Source organism: Hypanus sabinus, chromosome 4 (genome assembly GCF_030144855.1).
Source record: "Hypanus sabinus isolate sHypSab1 chromosome 4, sHypSab1.hap1, whole genome shotgun sequence".
Lineage (NCBI taxonomy): Eukaryota > Metazoa > Chordata > Chondrichthyes > Myliobatiformes > Dasyatidae > Hypanus > Hypanus sabinus.
Window position 1 is genome coordinate 157,202,634 of NC_082709.1, and position 17,039 is coordinate 157,219,672.

A 17,039-nucleotide genomic window follows, 5' to 3' on the forward strand; every position below is an offset into this window, starting at 1 on the left:
TAATGGATTACAGGAACGTGAATTCATTGAGTTATTGAGTGACTGTTTTTTGACCCAGAATGTTAAGACACCAACATGGGGGGAGAGGCCTGTCCAGATTAGATATCCCGTAACTATCAAAATAGAATTTTGAGTATGGAAATTGCTGAGCCTTTGGGAACGTGATCACAACATGTAAGTCTCAAAGTTCTTTGGGAGAGTATATCAGTAAAATCTAAAGTCATTAAATTGAATTTCAGAAATGCAAAGCTGGTGCAGATTGGCAAAAACTTCAGAGGTAAACTAGAAGAATCTGCTTGATGTTGAGGAACAGTGGAGTTGATTTAAAGAGGTAACGTATGCAGTTTAAGAAATGTTCATACCCAACGTCATGAGAAGCCATAAAAACAATAGATCAACTACATGGATGAATAAAGATATACATCAAAATTATTGAAGATACTATAGAAGGAATACAGAAAAAATAGTAATGGTATTAACCGTAGGGCCTATGAAAATATGACAGCGATAGTCAAGAGGAATATTTGGATTACCAAAGGCAGGTTGAGAAGGACATTGCTGATAATGCCAAGATTGACTCTACGAGATTTTTCAAATACTTTAGTAATAAAAGTAAAGTCAAGGAGGAAGTGTATTAGGAATAATAGTGGGGTGTTAAATAATGCAGAGAAGGACACAGCGGATGCACTTAACTCATATCTTGTAAAGTATTCAGCTGCAAAGATGTTAGCAATATGTCAGTAAGTGTACAGAAAAATAAGATTGCTTTAAGTGACTAAGAGATCTTAGAAAGTGAGGTCCTGCTTCAGCTGAAAAGGCTGAACGTTAATAAATCTCCAGGGCCAGACAACAAATATCCAAGAGTACTTAAAGAGGTCTGTGATTATAAAGATAAAGCCCTAATGTGTATTTTTCAAAAGTCATTGAAGACTGGTGAAATCCCTAAGAACTGGAAATGGGCTAACGTTGTCCCAAGGGTGACAGCACTGGCCCTGGTAGCTATAGACCAGTAAGCTTAATGGGTATCACATACAAGAAAATGGAAACAATAACAAAGAATGAGAAGGAAAAGCAGCTGATAAGAACAGGCATGCCAGCAGAAAACCAGCATGGGTTCAGAAAGGGGAAAATCAAGTTTTACTAATATGCTGGAGTTCTATGAAGAGGCAACTAAAAATTATAACAATAAAGAGGTTGGTATCATCTACTTGTACTTTCAGAAGGCATTTGACAAGGTCCCCTACAAGAGGTTAATACTCAAATTACAGGAGGTAGGGAGGTAAAGTGTGTGAATGGGTGTAGAATTAGCTCAAAAACGGAAAACAAAGAACTATGGTGAGAGGATCATTTTCACACCAAGAAGAGGCTTCTTCAAGGATTGGTTCGGGACCACTGTTGGTTTTAATTTACATTAATAATTTGGATAAGCACACAACAAACATACTAGTAAAGTTTGCTGATCACAAAAAAAACTTAGAGGTGGGTTGATAGCATTCAAGGAGCAGAATCAGTTCAGTGAGATCTAACCGAAATCCAGAAGTGGCTAGATAAATGACAGATGAAATTGAAATTAAATAAATGTGAAATATTACATATAGGAGGTAGAAATATTAGATACAGTATAAATATACAATGGAGCATGTTGAGTTAGAAAGTGTACTGTATGTAAAGAATTTGGGCATCCTGGGCATTTGGGCATTATCACTATCAACATCTAGACAATATACAGAAGCGATTCGGAAGGCTAATAGAATGTTGGCCAATATAATGCACTCAGCTGAGTTCAAGTCAAGAGACGCTCTCCTTAATCTGCATGATGTACTTGTGAGGCCATGCCTTGAATACCGTGTACAATTTTGGTCTCCACATTGTATGAGGGATAAGAATGCACTGGAGAGAGTACAGGGAAGGGTGACTAGACTCATTCCAGGTCTGCAGGGTATGAGATATGAAGAAAGATTGAAAGAATTAAACCTTTTTAACCTAACTAGATACAAAATGAGAGGAAACATGATAGAGGTGTTCCAGATGATTAAGGGTATAAGTAAAGTGGATGCCAGCTGCTACTTCAAAATTAATCCATCTTCAAAGATACGGGACCATTGGTGGGGTCTAGTTAAAGGGATATTTCAGACCACCATCAGGAAGCATTTCTTTACACATCAAGTCGTGGATACTTGGAACAAACTACCTAGTTGTGTAGTTTAGATTAGTACCTTAAGAGACTTCCAAATCTAAACTTGATAGTTATTTCAACACACTATGTGAATAGGAATTTGGCAAGCTTTGTTGGCCCAAATGGCATGTGTTCAAAAACTTTCTATGTTCTAATGTTCTCACATCCTTTTGAACCTACTCCCTGTCACTTCCAATGCATTCTCTCCGGTATTAAACATTTCAACACTGGGAAACAGACACTCTCTGTCTACTCCATCTATGTCTCTCATAATCTTATAAACCTCTATCAGATCTCCCCTCAGCCTCAGCCATTCCAGAAAAAAAACAAGACAAGTTTATCCAGCCTCTTGTGATAGCACTTACTTTCTAGACTAGGCAGCATATTGGTAAATCTCTTCTGCACCCTCCCTAAAGTCTCAACATCCTTCCTATAGTGGGGCCAGCAGAACTGAATGCAAAACTGCAGAAATGTCCTAACTAGAGAATTTGCACATAACCTCTTGACATTTGAACTCAATGTCTGGCTGCTCTCCCTCCCTCTCTAAAATTCTGTGGACACGATCCGAGATGTCCCTGACCCTGACACCTGAGACGCACATACCATCCGGGTGTCCTGTTCATGTTCACAGAATCTCCTGTCTGGTCCTCTGACCATTGCCCCTTATCATTACTGCTCCCTTGCTCTTATTCTCTTGCTCTTGATCTATGTATAGAATGCCTTGGGATTCACTTTGATCCTAGTTGCCAAGGACTTTTCATGGCCCCTCCTGGATTTCCTAGTTCCCTTCCTTCTTCTCTTCTGCCTTCTTTTTACTCCTCATATGCTTCCTTTGATCCTAACTTTTGAAGCTTTACATACTTTTCCTTTATCTTCATTTTCTCACTTCTTATAAATTTATCACTTCTCTGGACATCCAAGTTTCTTTCTATCCCCATTCTTCCTTCTAACAGGAGCATACCTTTCCTGTTCTCTGTGCAACTGATCCTTAAACAGCCTCCACATGTCCAATGTGGTGTTGCCAGAAAAAAAAATGTGTTCCCAAAGACAAATAGGACCAGAAATGGCCGAGTAGAGATAGCAGGAATAAGAAATGCAGCTGGATGATCCACAAGTGATACAATAGACCTAGTGGGACTAAGGGAACAGATTACTGAAGAGTGGTAGTTACAGTAATGGGATTTATTGTTGCTAAAATGCTCAAGAAGGCAGAGGAGGAATCAGCACAAGTATTCCTTAAGGAAATTAAAGTACTTAAGCTGTATAAGGTGACTATAAATATAATTCTAGACAGAGTAAGCAACATTTCTTAGGAAGAACATATGGAACAGACAGCTTATGGTTTCCTTTCCAGTTGTTGGCTGTTGTTCTGCAATAACCAGCCACCAAGTCCACATTTAGATAATGATGCAGCAACTGGAAACAGTGCAATGCAGCCTGATTGCCAACTGTGATCATTGTTTATAGACAATCAACCTTTGTATGCAAGGATGCTCCGGGAGCATATAGTCTAGGGGAGCCTTTCTCAAACTTTTTACCCTGGAGGAACCACTGAAATAATTTTTATGCCTCAGGGGTCCCCTACATAAAAAAATATTATATCTACAGCTCAGGGTACCTTAATGTGATTACTAAGTTGTAGATATGATAATCCAAAAATAATTGTCGATGCTCTTTTGAGTAGAGAGTGAATTTTTAGCCAACCTGTCTTGAAAAAAGAAACAGATAGTTCAGCTTAGTTTACCTTTCTTGAAATTAATTTCTTTCTTTTCCCTTCATAAATTTTAAAAATTCTTAAGGCAAACATGATAAATTTCTCAATTCCAGGTTAAACTTGAGATAGGCACACACAGAGTTCACCTTCAATGAGATAATTGCTATCATCTCATTTGATACTAGATAATTGTTGGCTTGTTCACACATGTAAGACATTGTAAACTGCAGCAAAATGTTCATTGCTTTCCTATGAGTAGCAGGATGCTCTTCTTTCACAGAACTTACCAGGGCAGGGCAGGTCAGTAAATCTCATCTTGAGTGCACAATCTCGCAAAGTTCTTCCTTTCTCTCAATGTCAAGTTCTCAAGCTGAGCAGAAGATTCAGAGAAAAGGTCCCTCACCTAGTCATACACTTGTGCTGAAAGGGAGGAAAAACACTGTTCAATTTTGTTCTGCTGTTCTTCCAGGTGGTTTTCAATAAGACTCGAGACTTTGCTATCCTTCCTCACTCTCAAGGCCAAACAGTAGTGGAAAATTTTCAGGATTTCCTTTAGCAGCATGATTTTTCCAAAGATTTGGTTTTCTTTTAAATCCAAGAATCTTGACGCTTTTAATCAAAACATTTACTTCAGGGGCTTTCAGAGACTTGTTCAACTGGTTCATGTGATGAAAAATGTCTGCTTAGTAGGCTAGTTTCTGCAGCCATTCTTCATCTTCAAAGCACTCAGCAAAATTTGGCCTACTGTTTTCTTAAAAGTACTCCTGCAATTCACCTTTCAACTCAAACACCCCGTTGTGAACTCCTCCTCTGTTAAGTCACCGGATTTCTGTCTGTAGTAGAGATTATTGTGCTCTTTGTCCAGGTTTTCACACTTTTTTCAACATTCCTGAGTGAACTGGTATTGAAGCTACTAAACAACTTGCTTCAATTTTCCTTTCACTGACTGTAACTTTAGCTTTAAAAACTTTAATCAGTTTGTTTTGAGATTCCAATAGTCATTAAAATATTCAGCACTTGTATGTGTCATATTGCTGTGATTTGTAGTTAGGTGGCTTGTCAATTTTGCTGGAGCCATTGCTGCCTTTTTAAGTAGTTTGCCACTGACTAGACGCAATGGGGTGGGACAACTTAGATCACCAGTCCATGTAAAACCCGTTGAAAAGTAGCTTTCATTGTAAAGAAATGGTGCCTGTGATTACTTTAGTTGCACCCATAGCTTTTGTCTCCAGGACCCAGAAGAGGCTGGTGGACTTCTTCTGGAGGAACGGGAGGCACTGGGTCTCTGCTGAGATCCAGAGTCTTTCCATCTCGGAGAACGGTCAGTCATTAGTGTGTCCACATCCAGTCAGCGGCTCTCTGCCTCAGAGATGCCTGTATAGCGACCACCCTCCAAGACACCATGTGCTGATGACGCCCCTCCAATGGGGACACTCCCTTCCAGCAGACAGCATCGGCCACACCGCTTTGACGGAACTTCCCCGCTTTCACCGAGAGCTGGTGATGGAATGGGCTCTAGTCTCATCCAGACAGGGTGCTCCTGTGCTGATGGGGGATGGTGCTTGAGCTGTGAGTGGGACTGGTCCCCACCCAATCACGCTGGGTGTCGAGAGGGCTCGGGGAAATGGAGGGGTTCTGGCTGCACCACCACCTGATGGGCCGGAAGTCTCGCCAGACCCAGGCCCTAGGAGAGGGTCCCGCATAATGTCAGCCATTCACGGGGATGCCCACCATGCCCTTCCGTGCCACTCCAAAGCATTTCTTGTACAGGCTGCTCTTGCACACCTTTCACTTCCTTGCCTTCGTTTGCTGACCAGGCTCATCTTAGCAGTTTGTTTTACCACCTGGCAGTGGAGGAGGCCCCCAGTGGAAATCTCTTTATGCAGGGGCCCTTCCCCTGTACACTGGCACGTGGGGTGTTGCATATGGCAGTACAATGCAAGAGGTTTTTTAAGCAGGTTCACTGACACCTCGTCCACCTGTCCATTCTGTGGTTGTGAGGAGTCAGTGTACTATGCTGCGATGGAGTGTGAGAGGTTGCAGCCCTCATCTGGGCATCTCAAGGAGCTGCTGCTTAGATTCTGGTTACAATTCTGCCCCGCACTCCTTATATACGGGCACCCATTACGGCAGGGGTTGGGTCACAAGGAGGATCTACTGCTGGGCTTGCTCCAGGACCTGGTCAAGATGGCCATTCTTGGGTCGAGCGGTGGAAAGTCGAGGTCTCGGCCAGGGCTGACTGCCTGCCTCTTTTCCAAGGATACATTCTTGCCCGACTACCCTTGGAGAGGGAGCATGCTGTCACAATGGTTTCAGTGGGGTATTTCCTAGAGCGGTGCCCCCACGACCCCAGGGGATTTCCTACTTTATAGACTGTTTTAGAGACAGCTTTAATTTGAATTTATTCAGGGGGATATCAGAGTGATGGGTGCGTGGAATGCACTGCCAGTAACGGTGGTAGAGGCGGATATAATAGGGTCTTTTAAGAGACTCTTACATAGGTACATGGAGCTTAGAAAAGCGGAGGGCTATGCGATAGGAAACTCTAGGCAGTTACCAGAGTAGGTTACATGGTCGACACAACATTGTGGGCCAAAGGGCCTGTAATGTGCTATAGATTTCTATGTTCGAAACACTTAATGTTTGTACTTTGTGTATTTGTTGTGTAAATAAACTTTTATAGTTTTGTTTAAAAAAACAGACCTTTTTGTGGCTGTTGTTACACTTGTGCAGTGAAATGACTCAGAAACTTGTAATTCTTCATCATTAACCCTATCAGAATTGTCCATAAGCCCAGGCATAGAATCCTTCTCTTCTATCTCACACCTCCTCTTCAAAAATCACTAGCCTGGACCACGTTTAGAATGAAAATTTCCTTCCAATTTTCTACTGCACTGATAGAGTTTGTTAGCTCCCTTAAGTCAGTCGGCGGCACATAAGGGGAAGTTAGGGGAGGTAATTCTCCTATCTCGCATCAAAAGCTGAGAATTCTGCACCCTGCCATACTGGGCTGAGATTGCTACTGGAGCTGCTTGGCCATGATCCACAACTGCGAGCTCTAGCAGTTTTATTTTAGTCACAATCGCTTGCAGAACACCTAGCGACCTCTCACGGAATCCTGGTTGAGAAACCCTGGTCTAGGGGTTGTTCTCCACATCCCACATCAGCTGCAGAATAAGACATTTGTCCAATACTGAGTGCATAATATAGGCAGGGAGCTTGAATAATGATGAATAGTGATCCAGACCTGTTATACTAAATGACAAATAGCCAAAGACAGCTGTCACCATGAAGGGAATCATTGCGCCTGCTTCGCCTACTCCGCCATTAGATTTCTGAATGCTCCATGAACACTACCTCACTACTTTGCTCTCTTCCTGCACTATTTAATTTTTATATACTTTATTGCGATTTATAGTAATTTTATACATATTGCACTGTACTGCTACCACCAAGCATCAACTTTCACAACATATGTCAGTGATAATAGGCTTAATTCTGATTCAGAAAAGGAAGTAAATGCATTGGAACTTAGTTGTGGATTTACAAATCAGAACCTGCTTGCGATTGATGCAAAGGCTGATGGTTCCTTTATCTGGAGAATGAACCCCACTCAGTCTCACACCGACGGGGGCAGGTGACCATCACACACCCCGGTTACAGTCAGGGTGACCCACAAATACACAAGCAAATAACTGTATAACCCAATGTAACAATAAATGAACTCGAACTTCCCACTATAATCCCATAAAAGCATTTTAACACAAGAACAATAAACAGTACTGGTCATTAGAAATGCAGCGGCAGGCTGTCGACCACACCCCACCCAGAACGTCACAATGCCCCCACCTAAGGGGTCAGCTGTCCCCGGCAAACCCAGAGTTCACAGCAAGGTCCAAAAGTTCCGGTGGGCGTTGACACTGCCACCTGTTTGTGTGATGCAAGAGCCAGGGCACTCGGAGTGTCATTTCCGTCCTTCAGCCTCGCTGGGTTAGTGGTGGCCAAGGGCTGATTCGGTGCCAGCCAGTCCCAGTGAAGTACGACTGCCTTCCACCGCTCAGGTAACCGCACCCGAGGGATGCGATCGAGCACCTCTCCCAGTGGCTTCCATGCCTACTTCCAGGAGGGGCAGTAGGCTCATACTGGGGCCCCCATCATGTAATGCTGCAACGGCACCTTAGACTGGTGGCCCAGTCCCTTCTGCGCCTTGCAGGTGTCGCAGCCATGCACAAACAACTCCACATTCTGCCTGTACCCAGGCCAATAGAAGTGATCACGCAGCCTGCCCAATGTCTTTGCAACTCCGAGATGGCCAGCCCCTACCAGCCCGTGCACCGACTGCAGCACCGTGGCGCAGAGCCCTCAGGGGAATCACCAGCTGCAAGAGTCTGTCACCATCGGACAACTGCCACTGCCTGAACAGCAACCCATCGTGGACCTCCAGCATTCTCCACTGTGAATATTGGGCCTTGGTCTCTGGATCCAGGATGGAGACCTTTGGCCACTCCGGCCTTCGTCCCACAGTCAGCCATTCCCTCACCCGGGCCAGCACAGAATCGTTCACCTGCTCGTTGCTGGTCCATGGTGGGGAGGTGGTCGCTGGCAGTCAGTGCCAGCAAATGACAAATATATTTGAGTTGCACAAAGAAAAGAGACACATCTTTTAATCTGGACCACACTGTTGTTGCACCCAACAATGTTTGATGCACCATTGGATGCAAAAACAATGCAATTTGCAAGTCTCTGGCCAATTCTTTTGATTTCCTTGTCAATCAAATTGAATATGTTTTCTCCTGTAGCCTCTTGTCCTGGAATTAAACCTAGAAATCCAGTTACAATTTCCTTTGTCCTATCACTTAACAATCAAAATAAAATACACAAGTGTTTTTGTGTTGAAATGTCAGTAGATTCATCTATACTGATGGCATATTTCTTGTTCTGAAAGTCATCAATGAGATCAGTGTTCAGTGCAGGCGAAGTGGTGTTTTTGATTAAGCATGCACATTTAGTTTTATGTAACTTTATGTGCTCCACTGTACTCCCATGCCCATGTGCTATCATGATTTCACTAAGGTGGTCAACTGTACATATTGCACAATGGCAGGTTATGCTTACAGCAATTTGCAGCTCCACTGCCTTAACTTAGAAAAAGGACGGCATGTAGTTTTCGTGCAGATAATTTTAGCATATAAAAAAGCCAGGAAAGCGCCAAAAAGCCAAATGAATTTTCTGAAGCCAACCAAATTGGGGGAAAAAACCAATTTTCTAGAATTTGGCTCAGAAAAAGCCAATCTAGTAGCCGTGCACCGCACCGGTCTCAGAGGTTGCTTCCTGGCTGGCGGAGTTGGTCGGCAGGTCCTCGTCAGTTTCCTCTTCCGCCTCGATGACAGAAGCCCGGGCTCGCTGCGTGTGGAGCGATGCCTGGACCACTGGGGTGCTAAGATCGTTTCTGCTCTCCCCGACTCGTCCAGCGAAGATATACATTTCCACACTTTCAGCTACTCACGTGGCGCTCCGTTGTTTCATCTGTACACACCATTGTTGAGGGGTATACTCCCTGCCACCCGACCACTCCCACGGGACAAAAACTCAAAATCGTCGTTCTTCCCCACCGGGCTCTTGCGGTGAGGTTTGAGTGCGTCCCTCAGCGCGTACTCCTGCAGCAGAGAATGTGCCAGTCGGCAGCATTCTCCCACGGACATCTCCATGTGCTCGTAGACCATCAAGTTTCGGGCTGACCAAAGAACGTCTTTCACCGACTTGACGATCTGCCGGCAGCACCGGATTCCGGTCTCCGTGTGCGTGCCCGCGAACAGCCCGTAGATCGCAGAGTCCTCTGTTTCGCAGCTGCTGTGTATGAACCGTGACACTAGCCCTTTCATCCTCTTCCACACCTTCTCCGCGAAATCAGTGTGCAAAGTTTCATTGTGATAGACACAAAAACAGACCGGACACCATGACCAAGTTAGAATGAACCCCACCCAGCGTCACACAGATGGGGGAGGTGACCATCACACACCCCGCTTACAGTCACGGTGACCCACAAATACACAAGCAAATAACTGTATAACCCAAGCTAAGATGTAATAATAAATGAACTGGAACTTCCCACCAAAATCCCATAAAAGCATTTTAACACAAGAACAATAAACAGTACTAGTAATTAGAAATGCAGGAGCGGGCTGTCGACCACGCCCCACCCAGAACGTCACAGCATGCTACCATTACAATATTGGGATTAATTTTCTTGCAGGCATTTACAGGAAAAATGAAAAACAATGGACTTTACGGAAAACTACATTAGCAAAGGTCACTAAACAACCAATATGCAAATAAAAAACAAAATACTGAAAATGTGGGTTGTAACGTATGTTTGAAAGTGAGTTTGTAAGCTGTGGAATCAGTTCAGAGTAGGGGTGAATGAAGTTATCGTCACTAGTTCAAGAGTCTGATCGCGGACTTCAGGAAGGGTAAGACGAAGGAACACATACCAATCCTCATAGAGGGATCAGAGGTGGAGAGAGTGAGCAGCTTCAAGTTCCTCGGTGTCAAGATCTCTGAGGATCTAACCTGGTCCCAACATAGCGATGTAGTCATAAAGAAGGCAAGACAGCGGCTATACTTTATTAGGAGTTAGAAGAGATTTGGCGTGTCAACAAATACACTCAAAAACTTCTATAGTTGTACCGTGGAGAGCATTCTGACAGGCTGCATCACTGTCTGGTATGGAGGGATTACTGTACAGGATTGAAAGAAGCTGCAGAAGGTTGTAAATCTTATCAGCTCCATCTTGGGCACTGGCCTACAAAATACTCAGGACATCTTTAGGGAGCGGTGTCTCAGAAAGACAGCGTGCATTATTAAGGACCTCCAGCACCCAGGGCATGCCCTTTTCTCAATGTTACCATCAGATAGGAGGTACAGAAGCCTGAAGGCACATACTCAGCGATTCAGGAACAGCTTCTTCCCCTCTGCCATCTGAATCCTAAATGGACATTGAATCCTTGGACGATACCTCACTTACTTAGTATACAGTATTTCTGTTTTTGTACGTTTTTTAATCTATTCCATATATGTAATTGTTTTTATTATTAGTTTTATTATTTTATTTCATATCATTTTCTCTGCTAGATTATTTATTGCCTTGAACTGCTGTTGCTAAGTTGACATGCCGGTGATAATAAACCTGATTCTGATGGTTGAAGGGTAATAACTGTTTCTGAACATGAGTTTGTGTGGGTAAAGGGTTCTGTATCTGCTGTACATTTCAACCAGGACAATTAAGTGCGGACACAAGGAGTTCTGTTAATGATATTCCAATATTCCAAGTGTAGCTTATCCAATGTGTTTTAAACCTGTAACATGATGTCCCAAATCTTACACTCAATTGCCTTGCCTAAGAAGGCAAACCAACTAAATTGACTACCCTGTCCACCTTTTATCCTGCCAATAGATATTACGGAGTTAGAGTCTGTCCAAAGGTTTCTCAAATACTTTGCTGATAGATTGTTTAGGAATGTTAACTACCACTTACTTGTTCTAAGGATTATGAGTAAGCATAATGAAATGCTCGGCACAGCGCATCTTGGTAGCACAATGTCCCGATTATTTCATTGCATATTTTATGAATAAAATATGTACCTGGGAAAGAATTACCCCCTTTTACTCATGTTAAGTACAGCTTCTCATTGTGTATCAGCACCAACATGAACCTAAAAAAGAATACGTTCTCCAAGCGTCGCCCCCTCCTTAATTTGCCTTGTCAGTTTCTAACCCCGCCCCCACCTTTTTATTCTGGCGTCTTCTCCCTTTCGTTTCAGCCCCGAAGAAGGGACTCGGCCCAGAACATTGACTGTTAATTAATTTCGATAGATGCTGCCTGAACTGTTGACTTCCTTAAGTATTGTGTGTGTGTGTGTGTGTGTGTGTGTGTGTGTGTGTGTGTGTGTGTGTGTGTGTGTATGTGTGTGTGTTGGTTTGGAATGCGTACATTCTCATATTTCTAATCCTGCAGTTGCATTGATTTAAGAACATTCAAAAGGCACGAACAGGTACATTAATATAGGAAAGGTTTTGGAGTCAGGGTTCCTTCCATTTTTTTTGCCATGGGCCAATAACTTTAAGCAAGGGGACCGTGCTTGGGAACCTCTGTTGTAGAAGGCTATGGGCCAAGCGCGGGCAGGTGGGACTAGGTTAGAGGGGGGACCCTGGTTGGGCCATAGGGCCTATTTCTGTGCTCCATAAAACATACAGAGCACATGCTGTGTCTTACATACAGAAGAGTGCACAATGTCTGTGTTGGGGAAGCGGTGGGGGGGAGTGAGCTAAATGTGATTTTACGAAGGCAGAACAAAAGCTGTGTCTTGGATCTGATTTGCAGGTGGACAGAAAGACTTGGAGAAAGGATTTGAAAGACTTTGAATAATCGGCCAAAACTGGTTGAATGTTTGGCTGACGAAGGAGTCTGGAATCTAGGAGGAACATTTATGGAGATTCTAAGATAGTGCGGCGGGGCAAGGAAAGTGAGAGTCAGGATTTACTGACCGAGACATGCTTTCGATGTGCTTCACATGAATAGGATAATGGAGGGTGGGAGAGCGAAGCTAGAGCGCAGCCAGCAGACGGTAGGAGTGGGTATGGGCTTTATGTAACAAAAGGGCTTATCCAACAGCAGCAGCAGCTCTTGCCAGTGGTGAACGTGTGTAGGTAGCTGAAAAAAACGTTTATTGGTTAATGTAAACTAAAAAAGTTTGTATCAAGCTACTGTGTAAAAAAAAACTATTGTTTTGCCTTCCATCCATGCAGGTCATTTTGTTACAACAGTGCATTGAGGCAACAGGAGGCAAAGGTAACAGCAGAATACTGTACAGAATAGAGTATCACTGTTACAACGGAAGTGCAGCGCAGTCAGAAGATCGTGTGTATGGACAATCAAGGTACTGTAAATTGTGAGGTTAAAAGTCCGTTTTATCTCAAAAGGGCACTGTCTATAAAACTGTGAATGACATCCGCAAGTGCGGACCGAGTGGACGTCAGCAGCCAGGGTGAGAAGAAGCAGGGAGCAGAAGGGTGAGAGACGAAGACCCGGGAATTAGTGAGAGAAATGATGGAGAACTGACCCCATAATAGTTTACAAAATGCAGAGAAAGTGCGAAGGACAAGATAATGCTCGGAGCCTTCCGTTAGTGGAATAGTACTTGTGTTAGGAAGAGATGATTACCTCCACAAAGCTAACAGCCCACTCCTATTTTCAAATGGCTTGTTGTACATGGAGTAGAACTTTAGAGTACAGAAATTGGCCATATCTGAACATGAGATACATGAGAAAGTAATCGATTTCTGTCGTTCCTTTTCAAAACCATCGAATTGAACCATTGAATGATCTTTATTCTCATTATACATAGGTACAATGAAACTCTGTTTGGCTTCCTCTCAGGCAATCAAACAAAATGGTAGATAAAAACAAGACAGTAATAGAAAAACAGTATTAAATAGATAAGTAGCAGAAAATAAGCTGCAGCAGCACTGGAATATCACAGTAATGCACAAAGTGCCATTAGTGCAAGTATTTGAGTCCTTGTGTGTGCTCACAGTTTCAGTCATTGCTCTGTGGGCGTGGTGTGGTGGAGGCCACAGCTCTGGGGTAGAAGCTGTTCCTTAGTCTATTTGTTCTGGCTTTTAGTATCCTGAACCTTTTGCTGGACGGCAGCGAGTCAGACAGGGAGTGGCCGGGGTGTGTGGTGTCTCTGGTTCCTGCTTTTTGAATAATAATAGATTTTTTTGCCACCACATCAATGCTGTCCTTTTTGCTCATCTACACAAATCTAATTTGCTCGCACCAGTTCTGTATTCTTTTATCACTCACCTATTTAAGTATTTGCCTCTATGCTTCTTAAACATAATTGTACCTGATTCCAATACCTTTTTGATTGCACATTAAGTTTTCAAACCACTCCCTGTGTAAAAAAAACATCCTCAGTTCCTCTTTAGATCTCTTTCCTCTTCCTCTAATCTTATATCATCTTGTTTTTGATACCCCTACAAAGGGAGTAAGATTTGACTACCCATCTTATCTATACCCCTCATAATCTTATGTACATCTGCCAGGTCACCCCTCTGCTTCCTTTGCTTTGTAAAAACAAGCCCAGCCTAATCAATTTCCCTAAGTAAAGTCCGCCAATCCAGAGAATTGCAGTCACCAGTGTAATCACATTATGTGCAGTAACTACAGAATTTCTAGCTCATTTCACTTCAAGAATAATTGGAGACAATACATGTAGTGAGTACTTATTTGATAATAAAGGTTAGTAGAAACAGTTCTGCAATTCTTTAAACAGGAGGAAAGGAATAAAACTGAAATTACCAGAGGGAAGATGGGGTGAAAATGAATGCTGGCAATGTGAGAGGCTGACTAGAATGGCATTTTGTTGAATTCATTGTTAGTTCTGGAAGGCTATAATGTGTCTTTCAGAAATGGAAGCTACTACTGCTCGAGCTTACATTGAAGTTTGTTGCAACAGTGTACGATGCCAAACACAGAAATCAGCTTGAGAATGGGGTAGTGATTTACAGTGAATGACAACTGGAAGCTCAGCTTTGTGATAGAAGACTGAGCAGAGGAGTTCTGTTGGACAGTTATCATTTGGTTTCCATAATTTAGAGACAAATAACTCAAGAAATCTGGATATATCAAGGATACATAGCTAGAAGATAAAGAGGCATCTGTTTAAAACTGAGATATACAGGAATATCTTTTTGCAAAGAGTGGTGAATCTGTTTAACTCTCTGCCCCAGGTCATTGGAGAGAGAAGATCACTGGAAGTATTTAAAATGGAGATACATAAATTTAAAGAAAGGTCAAGAAATTGAGGGCATGCTTGAGTTCATACTCTCCACAGAAGTTGCCTGACTGTTGAGTACTTCCCAAACTGTTTATATTTAAGCTTTCAACGTTATTTTTTTGACTTTTTGATTACTATGTGGGAAACCATGTTCTGAGCAGTGAATGCAATATATCTGAGCAATGCAGATGGATGGCAGTTTCATCTGGAGAGAGTAGTGGTTCCTTAAGATAACTGAAAAATGGCTGAGATGGAAAAAGTATCTTCCTCATACCCTCCCACCTTCTTACTCTGACTTCCCATCTTTTCTTTCTCCAGTCTGTGAAAGGACTTGGCATGAAACGTGGACTATTTACCCTTTTCCATAGATGCTGCCTGGCCTGCTTGAGTTCCTCCAGCATTTTGTGTCGGTTGCATTGCATGCAAAATGATTTGAGAAACCAAGGAGTAATTGCAGCGACAGAAAAGTGAGCCAGAAATTCCAAAGGAAACAATCTCTGAAAGAGGAGAGTAGATGAGAAGTATCTGGTAGTGGAAGGAGGTTGGACTGGCAAAATCTATTTAAGAACTTGTTCGACTTTTTGGCTTCCTCCACCTCCAACTTTTGTCTCTTCCGTCCTTCAGCTCCACTTCCCTTTTTCTTCGTGAAAAAAACGTTTCATGGTCTTCTTACTCAATGCTCTGAAATAAGGCCATCCAAGTGTTTCTCACCCATGATGATCAAAGACAAATCATATACATTTTTCCCTATCCCAGGATGGCTTGTCTGACTTTTATAGCAACTGCTCAGTGGCGCCCAGGGCACGTGCCATATCTGCCATACCTCAGATACGCCACTGCTACCGCCTCTCTCATTACCATTCATGCCCCTAACCCGTCGTTCCACGTGAGTCTTGTTGGGGTCATTTACAGTATCTTGTGCTCCCGGTATGGCCTCTGTATATCGACGTGACCCGAGTACCTTCATTCCGTCCGCCACAAAAAGCGGGATCAACCGGTGGCCACCCATTTCAATTCTCTTTCTCACCGAGGGATTGAGGGAGACGGGGAGAAGGCAGGAGATTGGGGCTGAGAGGAAAATTGAATTAGTCATGATGAAATTGCGGAACAGAATCGATTATCTAATTCTGCTCCTATACCTTATGGTCTCATTATGGTCTAAAGGTGTTTCTCGAGTCTAAACCGCGGTCATGCATACTTTTGATTTTGTTTTCGACCCAAAAATCAAAATCAGAACGATGGAAGTCCGGAAGGGTGATGCCAGTAATACCCGGTCTAACCATAATATATCAAAGTTAAATATTACTTGCAGCAGCAATCAGGTAAGCAGAAGAACTAAAACATATATCGCAGGAAGGGCTTTTCTCAAACGGAATTGTGTTTCGATCTATAAGTCTCATTGTACTTTGATCCTTCATTGAGAAGTTACTGTCAACAGCAAACAATAATAACAGAAAAAAACAAAAACTGGATTAAGTTGAAACAAAATACCTCCGTGATGATCTTGTCGCCGAAGGTCACTTCTTCTTTCACGTAGTAACACTTGGATGGATCGGGAGAACGAAAAGACTAGCAAAAATAAAGCGGCGACGGCAGCGCCGTTACAATTTACAGCCTGGCAGTCTTACAGAACTGGACGAACCAACGTGGAAGTGCGAAATTCACTGCGGTAAAGAGTCCTATTTGCTATCACTTTGAGCCAATTGCTTTGATGGAAATGTATTCTTGTTACGTTTATGGTTTGCGCTAGTTTGAAATCGGCTATTTTGTCAGATTGCTACAAAATATCACTGCATGGTTTTTGAAAACTTTGTTTCGTTTGGCGAAATTTAAATCGAAAGACGGCAACGTGGCGGCATACAATTTACAAACTGCAGACTTAGAAAGGCGCGGTCGCCAGAGGGGACTGTGGGACGGGGGGTGTTGCTTAGTGTGAAACTGCTCCTTGGTTTTTATTTTCTTGTTTTATTTGACAACTGCTTTCGGGATCGAGAGGGCAAACTCTGCATTTCCCCAACTACTTTCCACAAAGAATGCGAGAGAGCACTGGAGGGGTTTGAAGACGGGGAACAGGAATTGCGATTGTCAGTGGACAACCTTTCACCCTCTCTAGTTGTAGGGAGAGGTAGATCGGAAATTCTAGAATCTGCTGTGGGTAATTTTAGATAACGGGCTGCCAAATATAAGAAAAATACTAAGTGTATTTGGTTTTAAATAAATATCAGATCAATTTAGCTCCCTTATACGTCGTGGGCTGGGCACAATAGTGATTATAAAGTAAACACAAAGTAGGCTGCAGATGCTGTGG

The 17,039-nt window shown here is 42.9% G+C and overlaps 1 protein-coding gene across 3 annotated transcripts in view; it reads right to left on the reverse strand.

Annotated features, from left to right (window-relative positions):
- LOC132393390 (NXPE family member 3-like) overlaps positions 1–16,615 on the reverse strand; it is a 143,598-nt gene extending 126,983 nt beyond the window's left edge. For all 3 annotated transcript variants that reach the window (XM_059968533.1, XM_059968535.1, XM_059968534.1), the window contains exon 1: positions 16,223–16,615. The gene's annotated coding sequence lies outside the window, so the exon portion shown is untranslated. The remainder of the gene's footprint in view (positions 1–16,222) is intronic.
- Between the last annotated feature and the right edge of the window lie 424 nt (positions 16,616–17,039).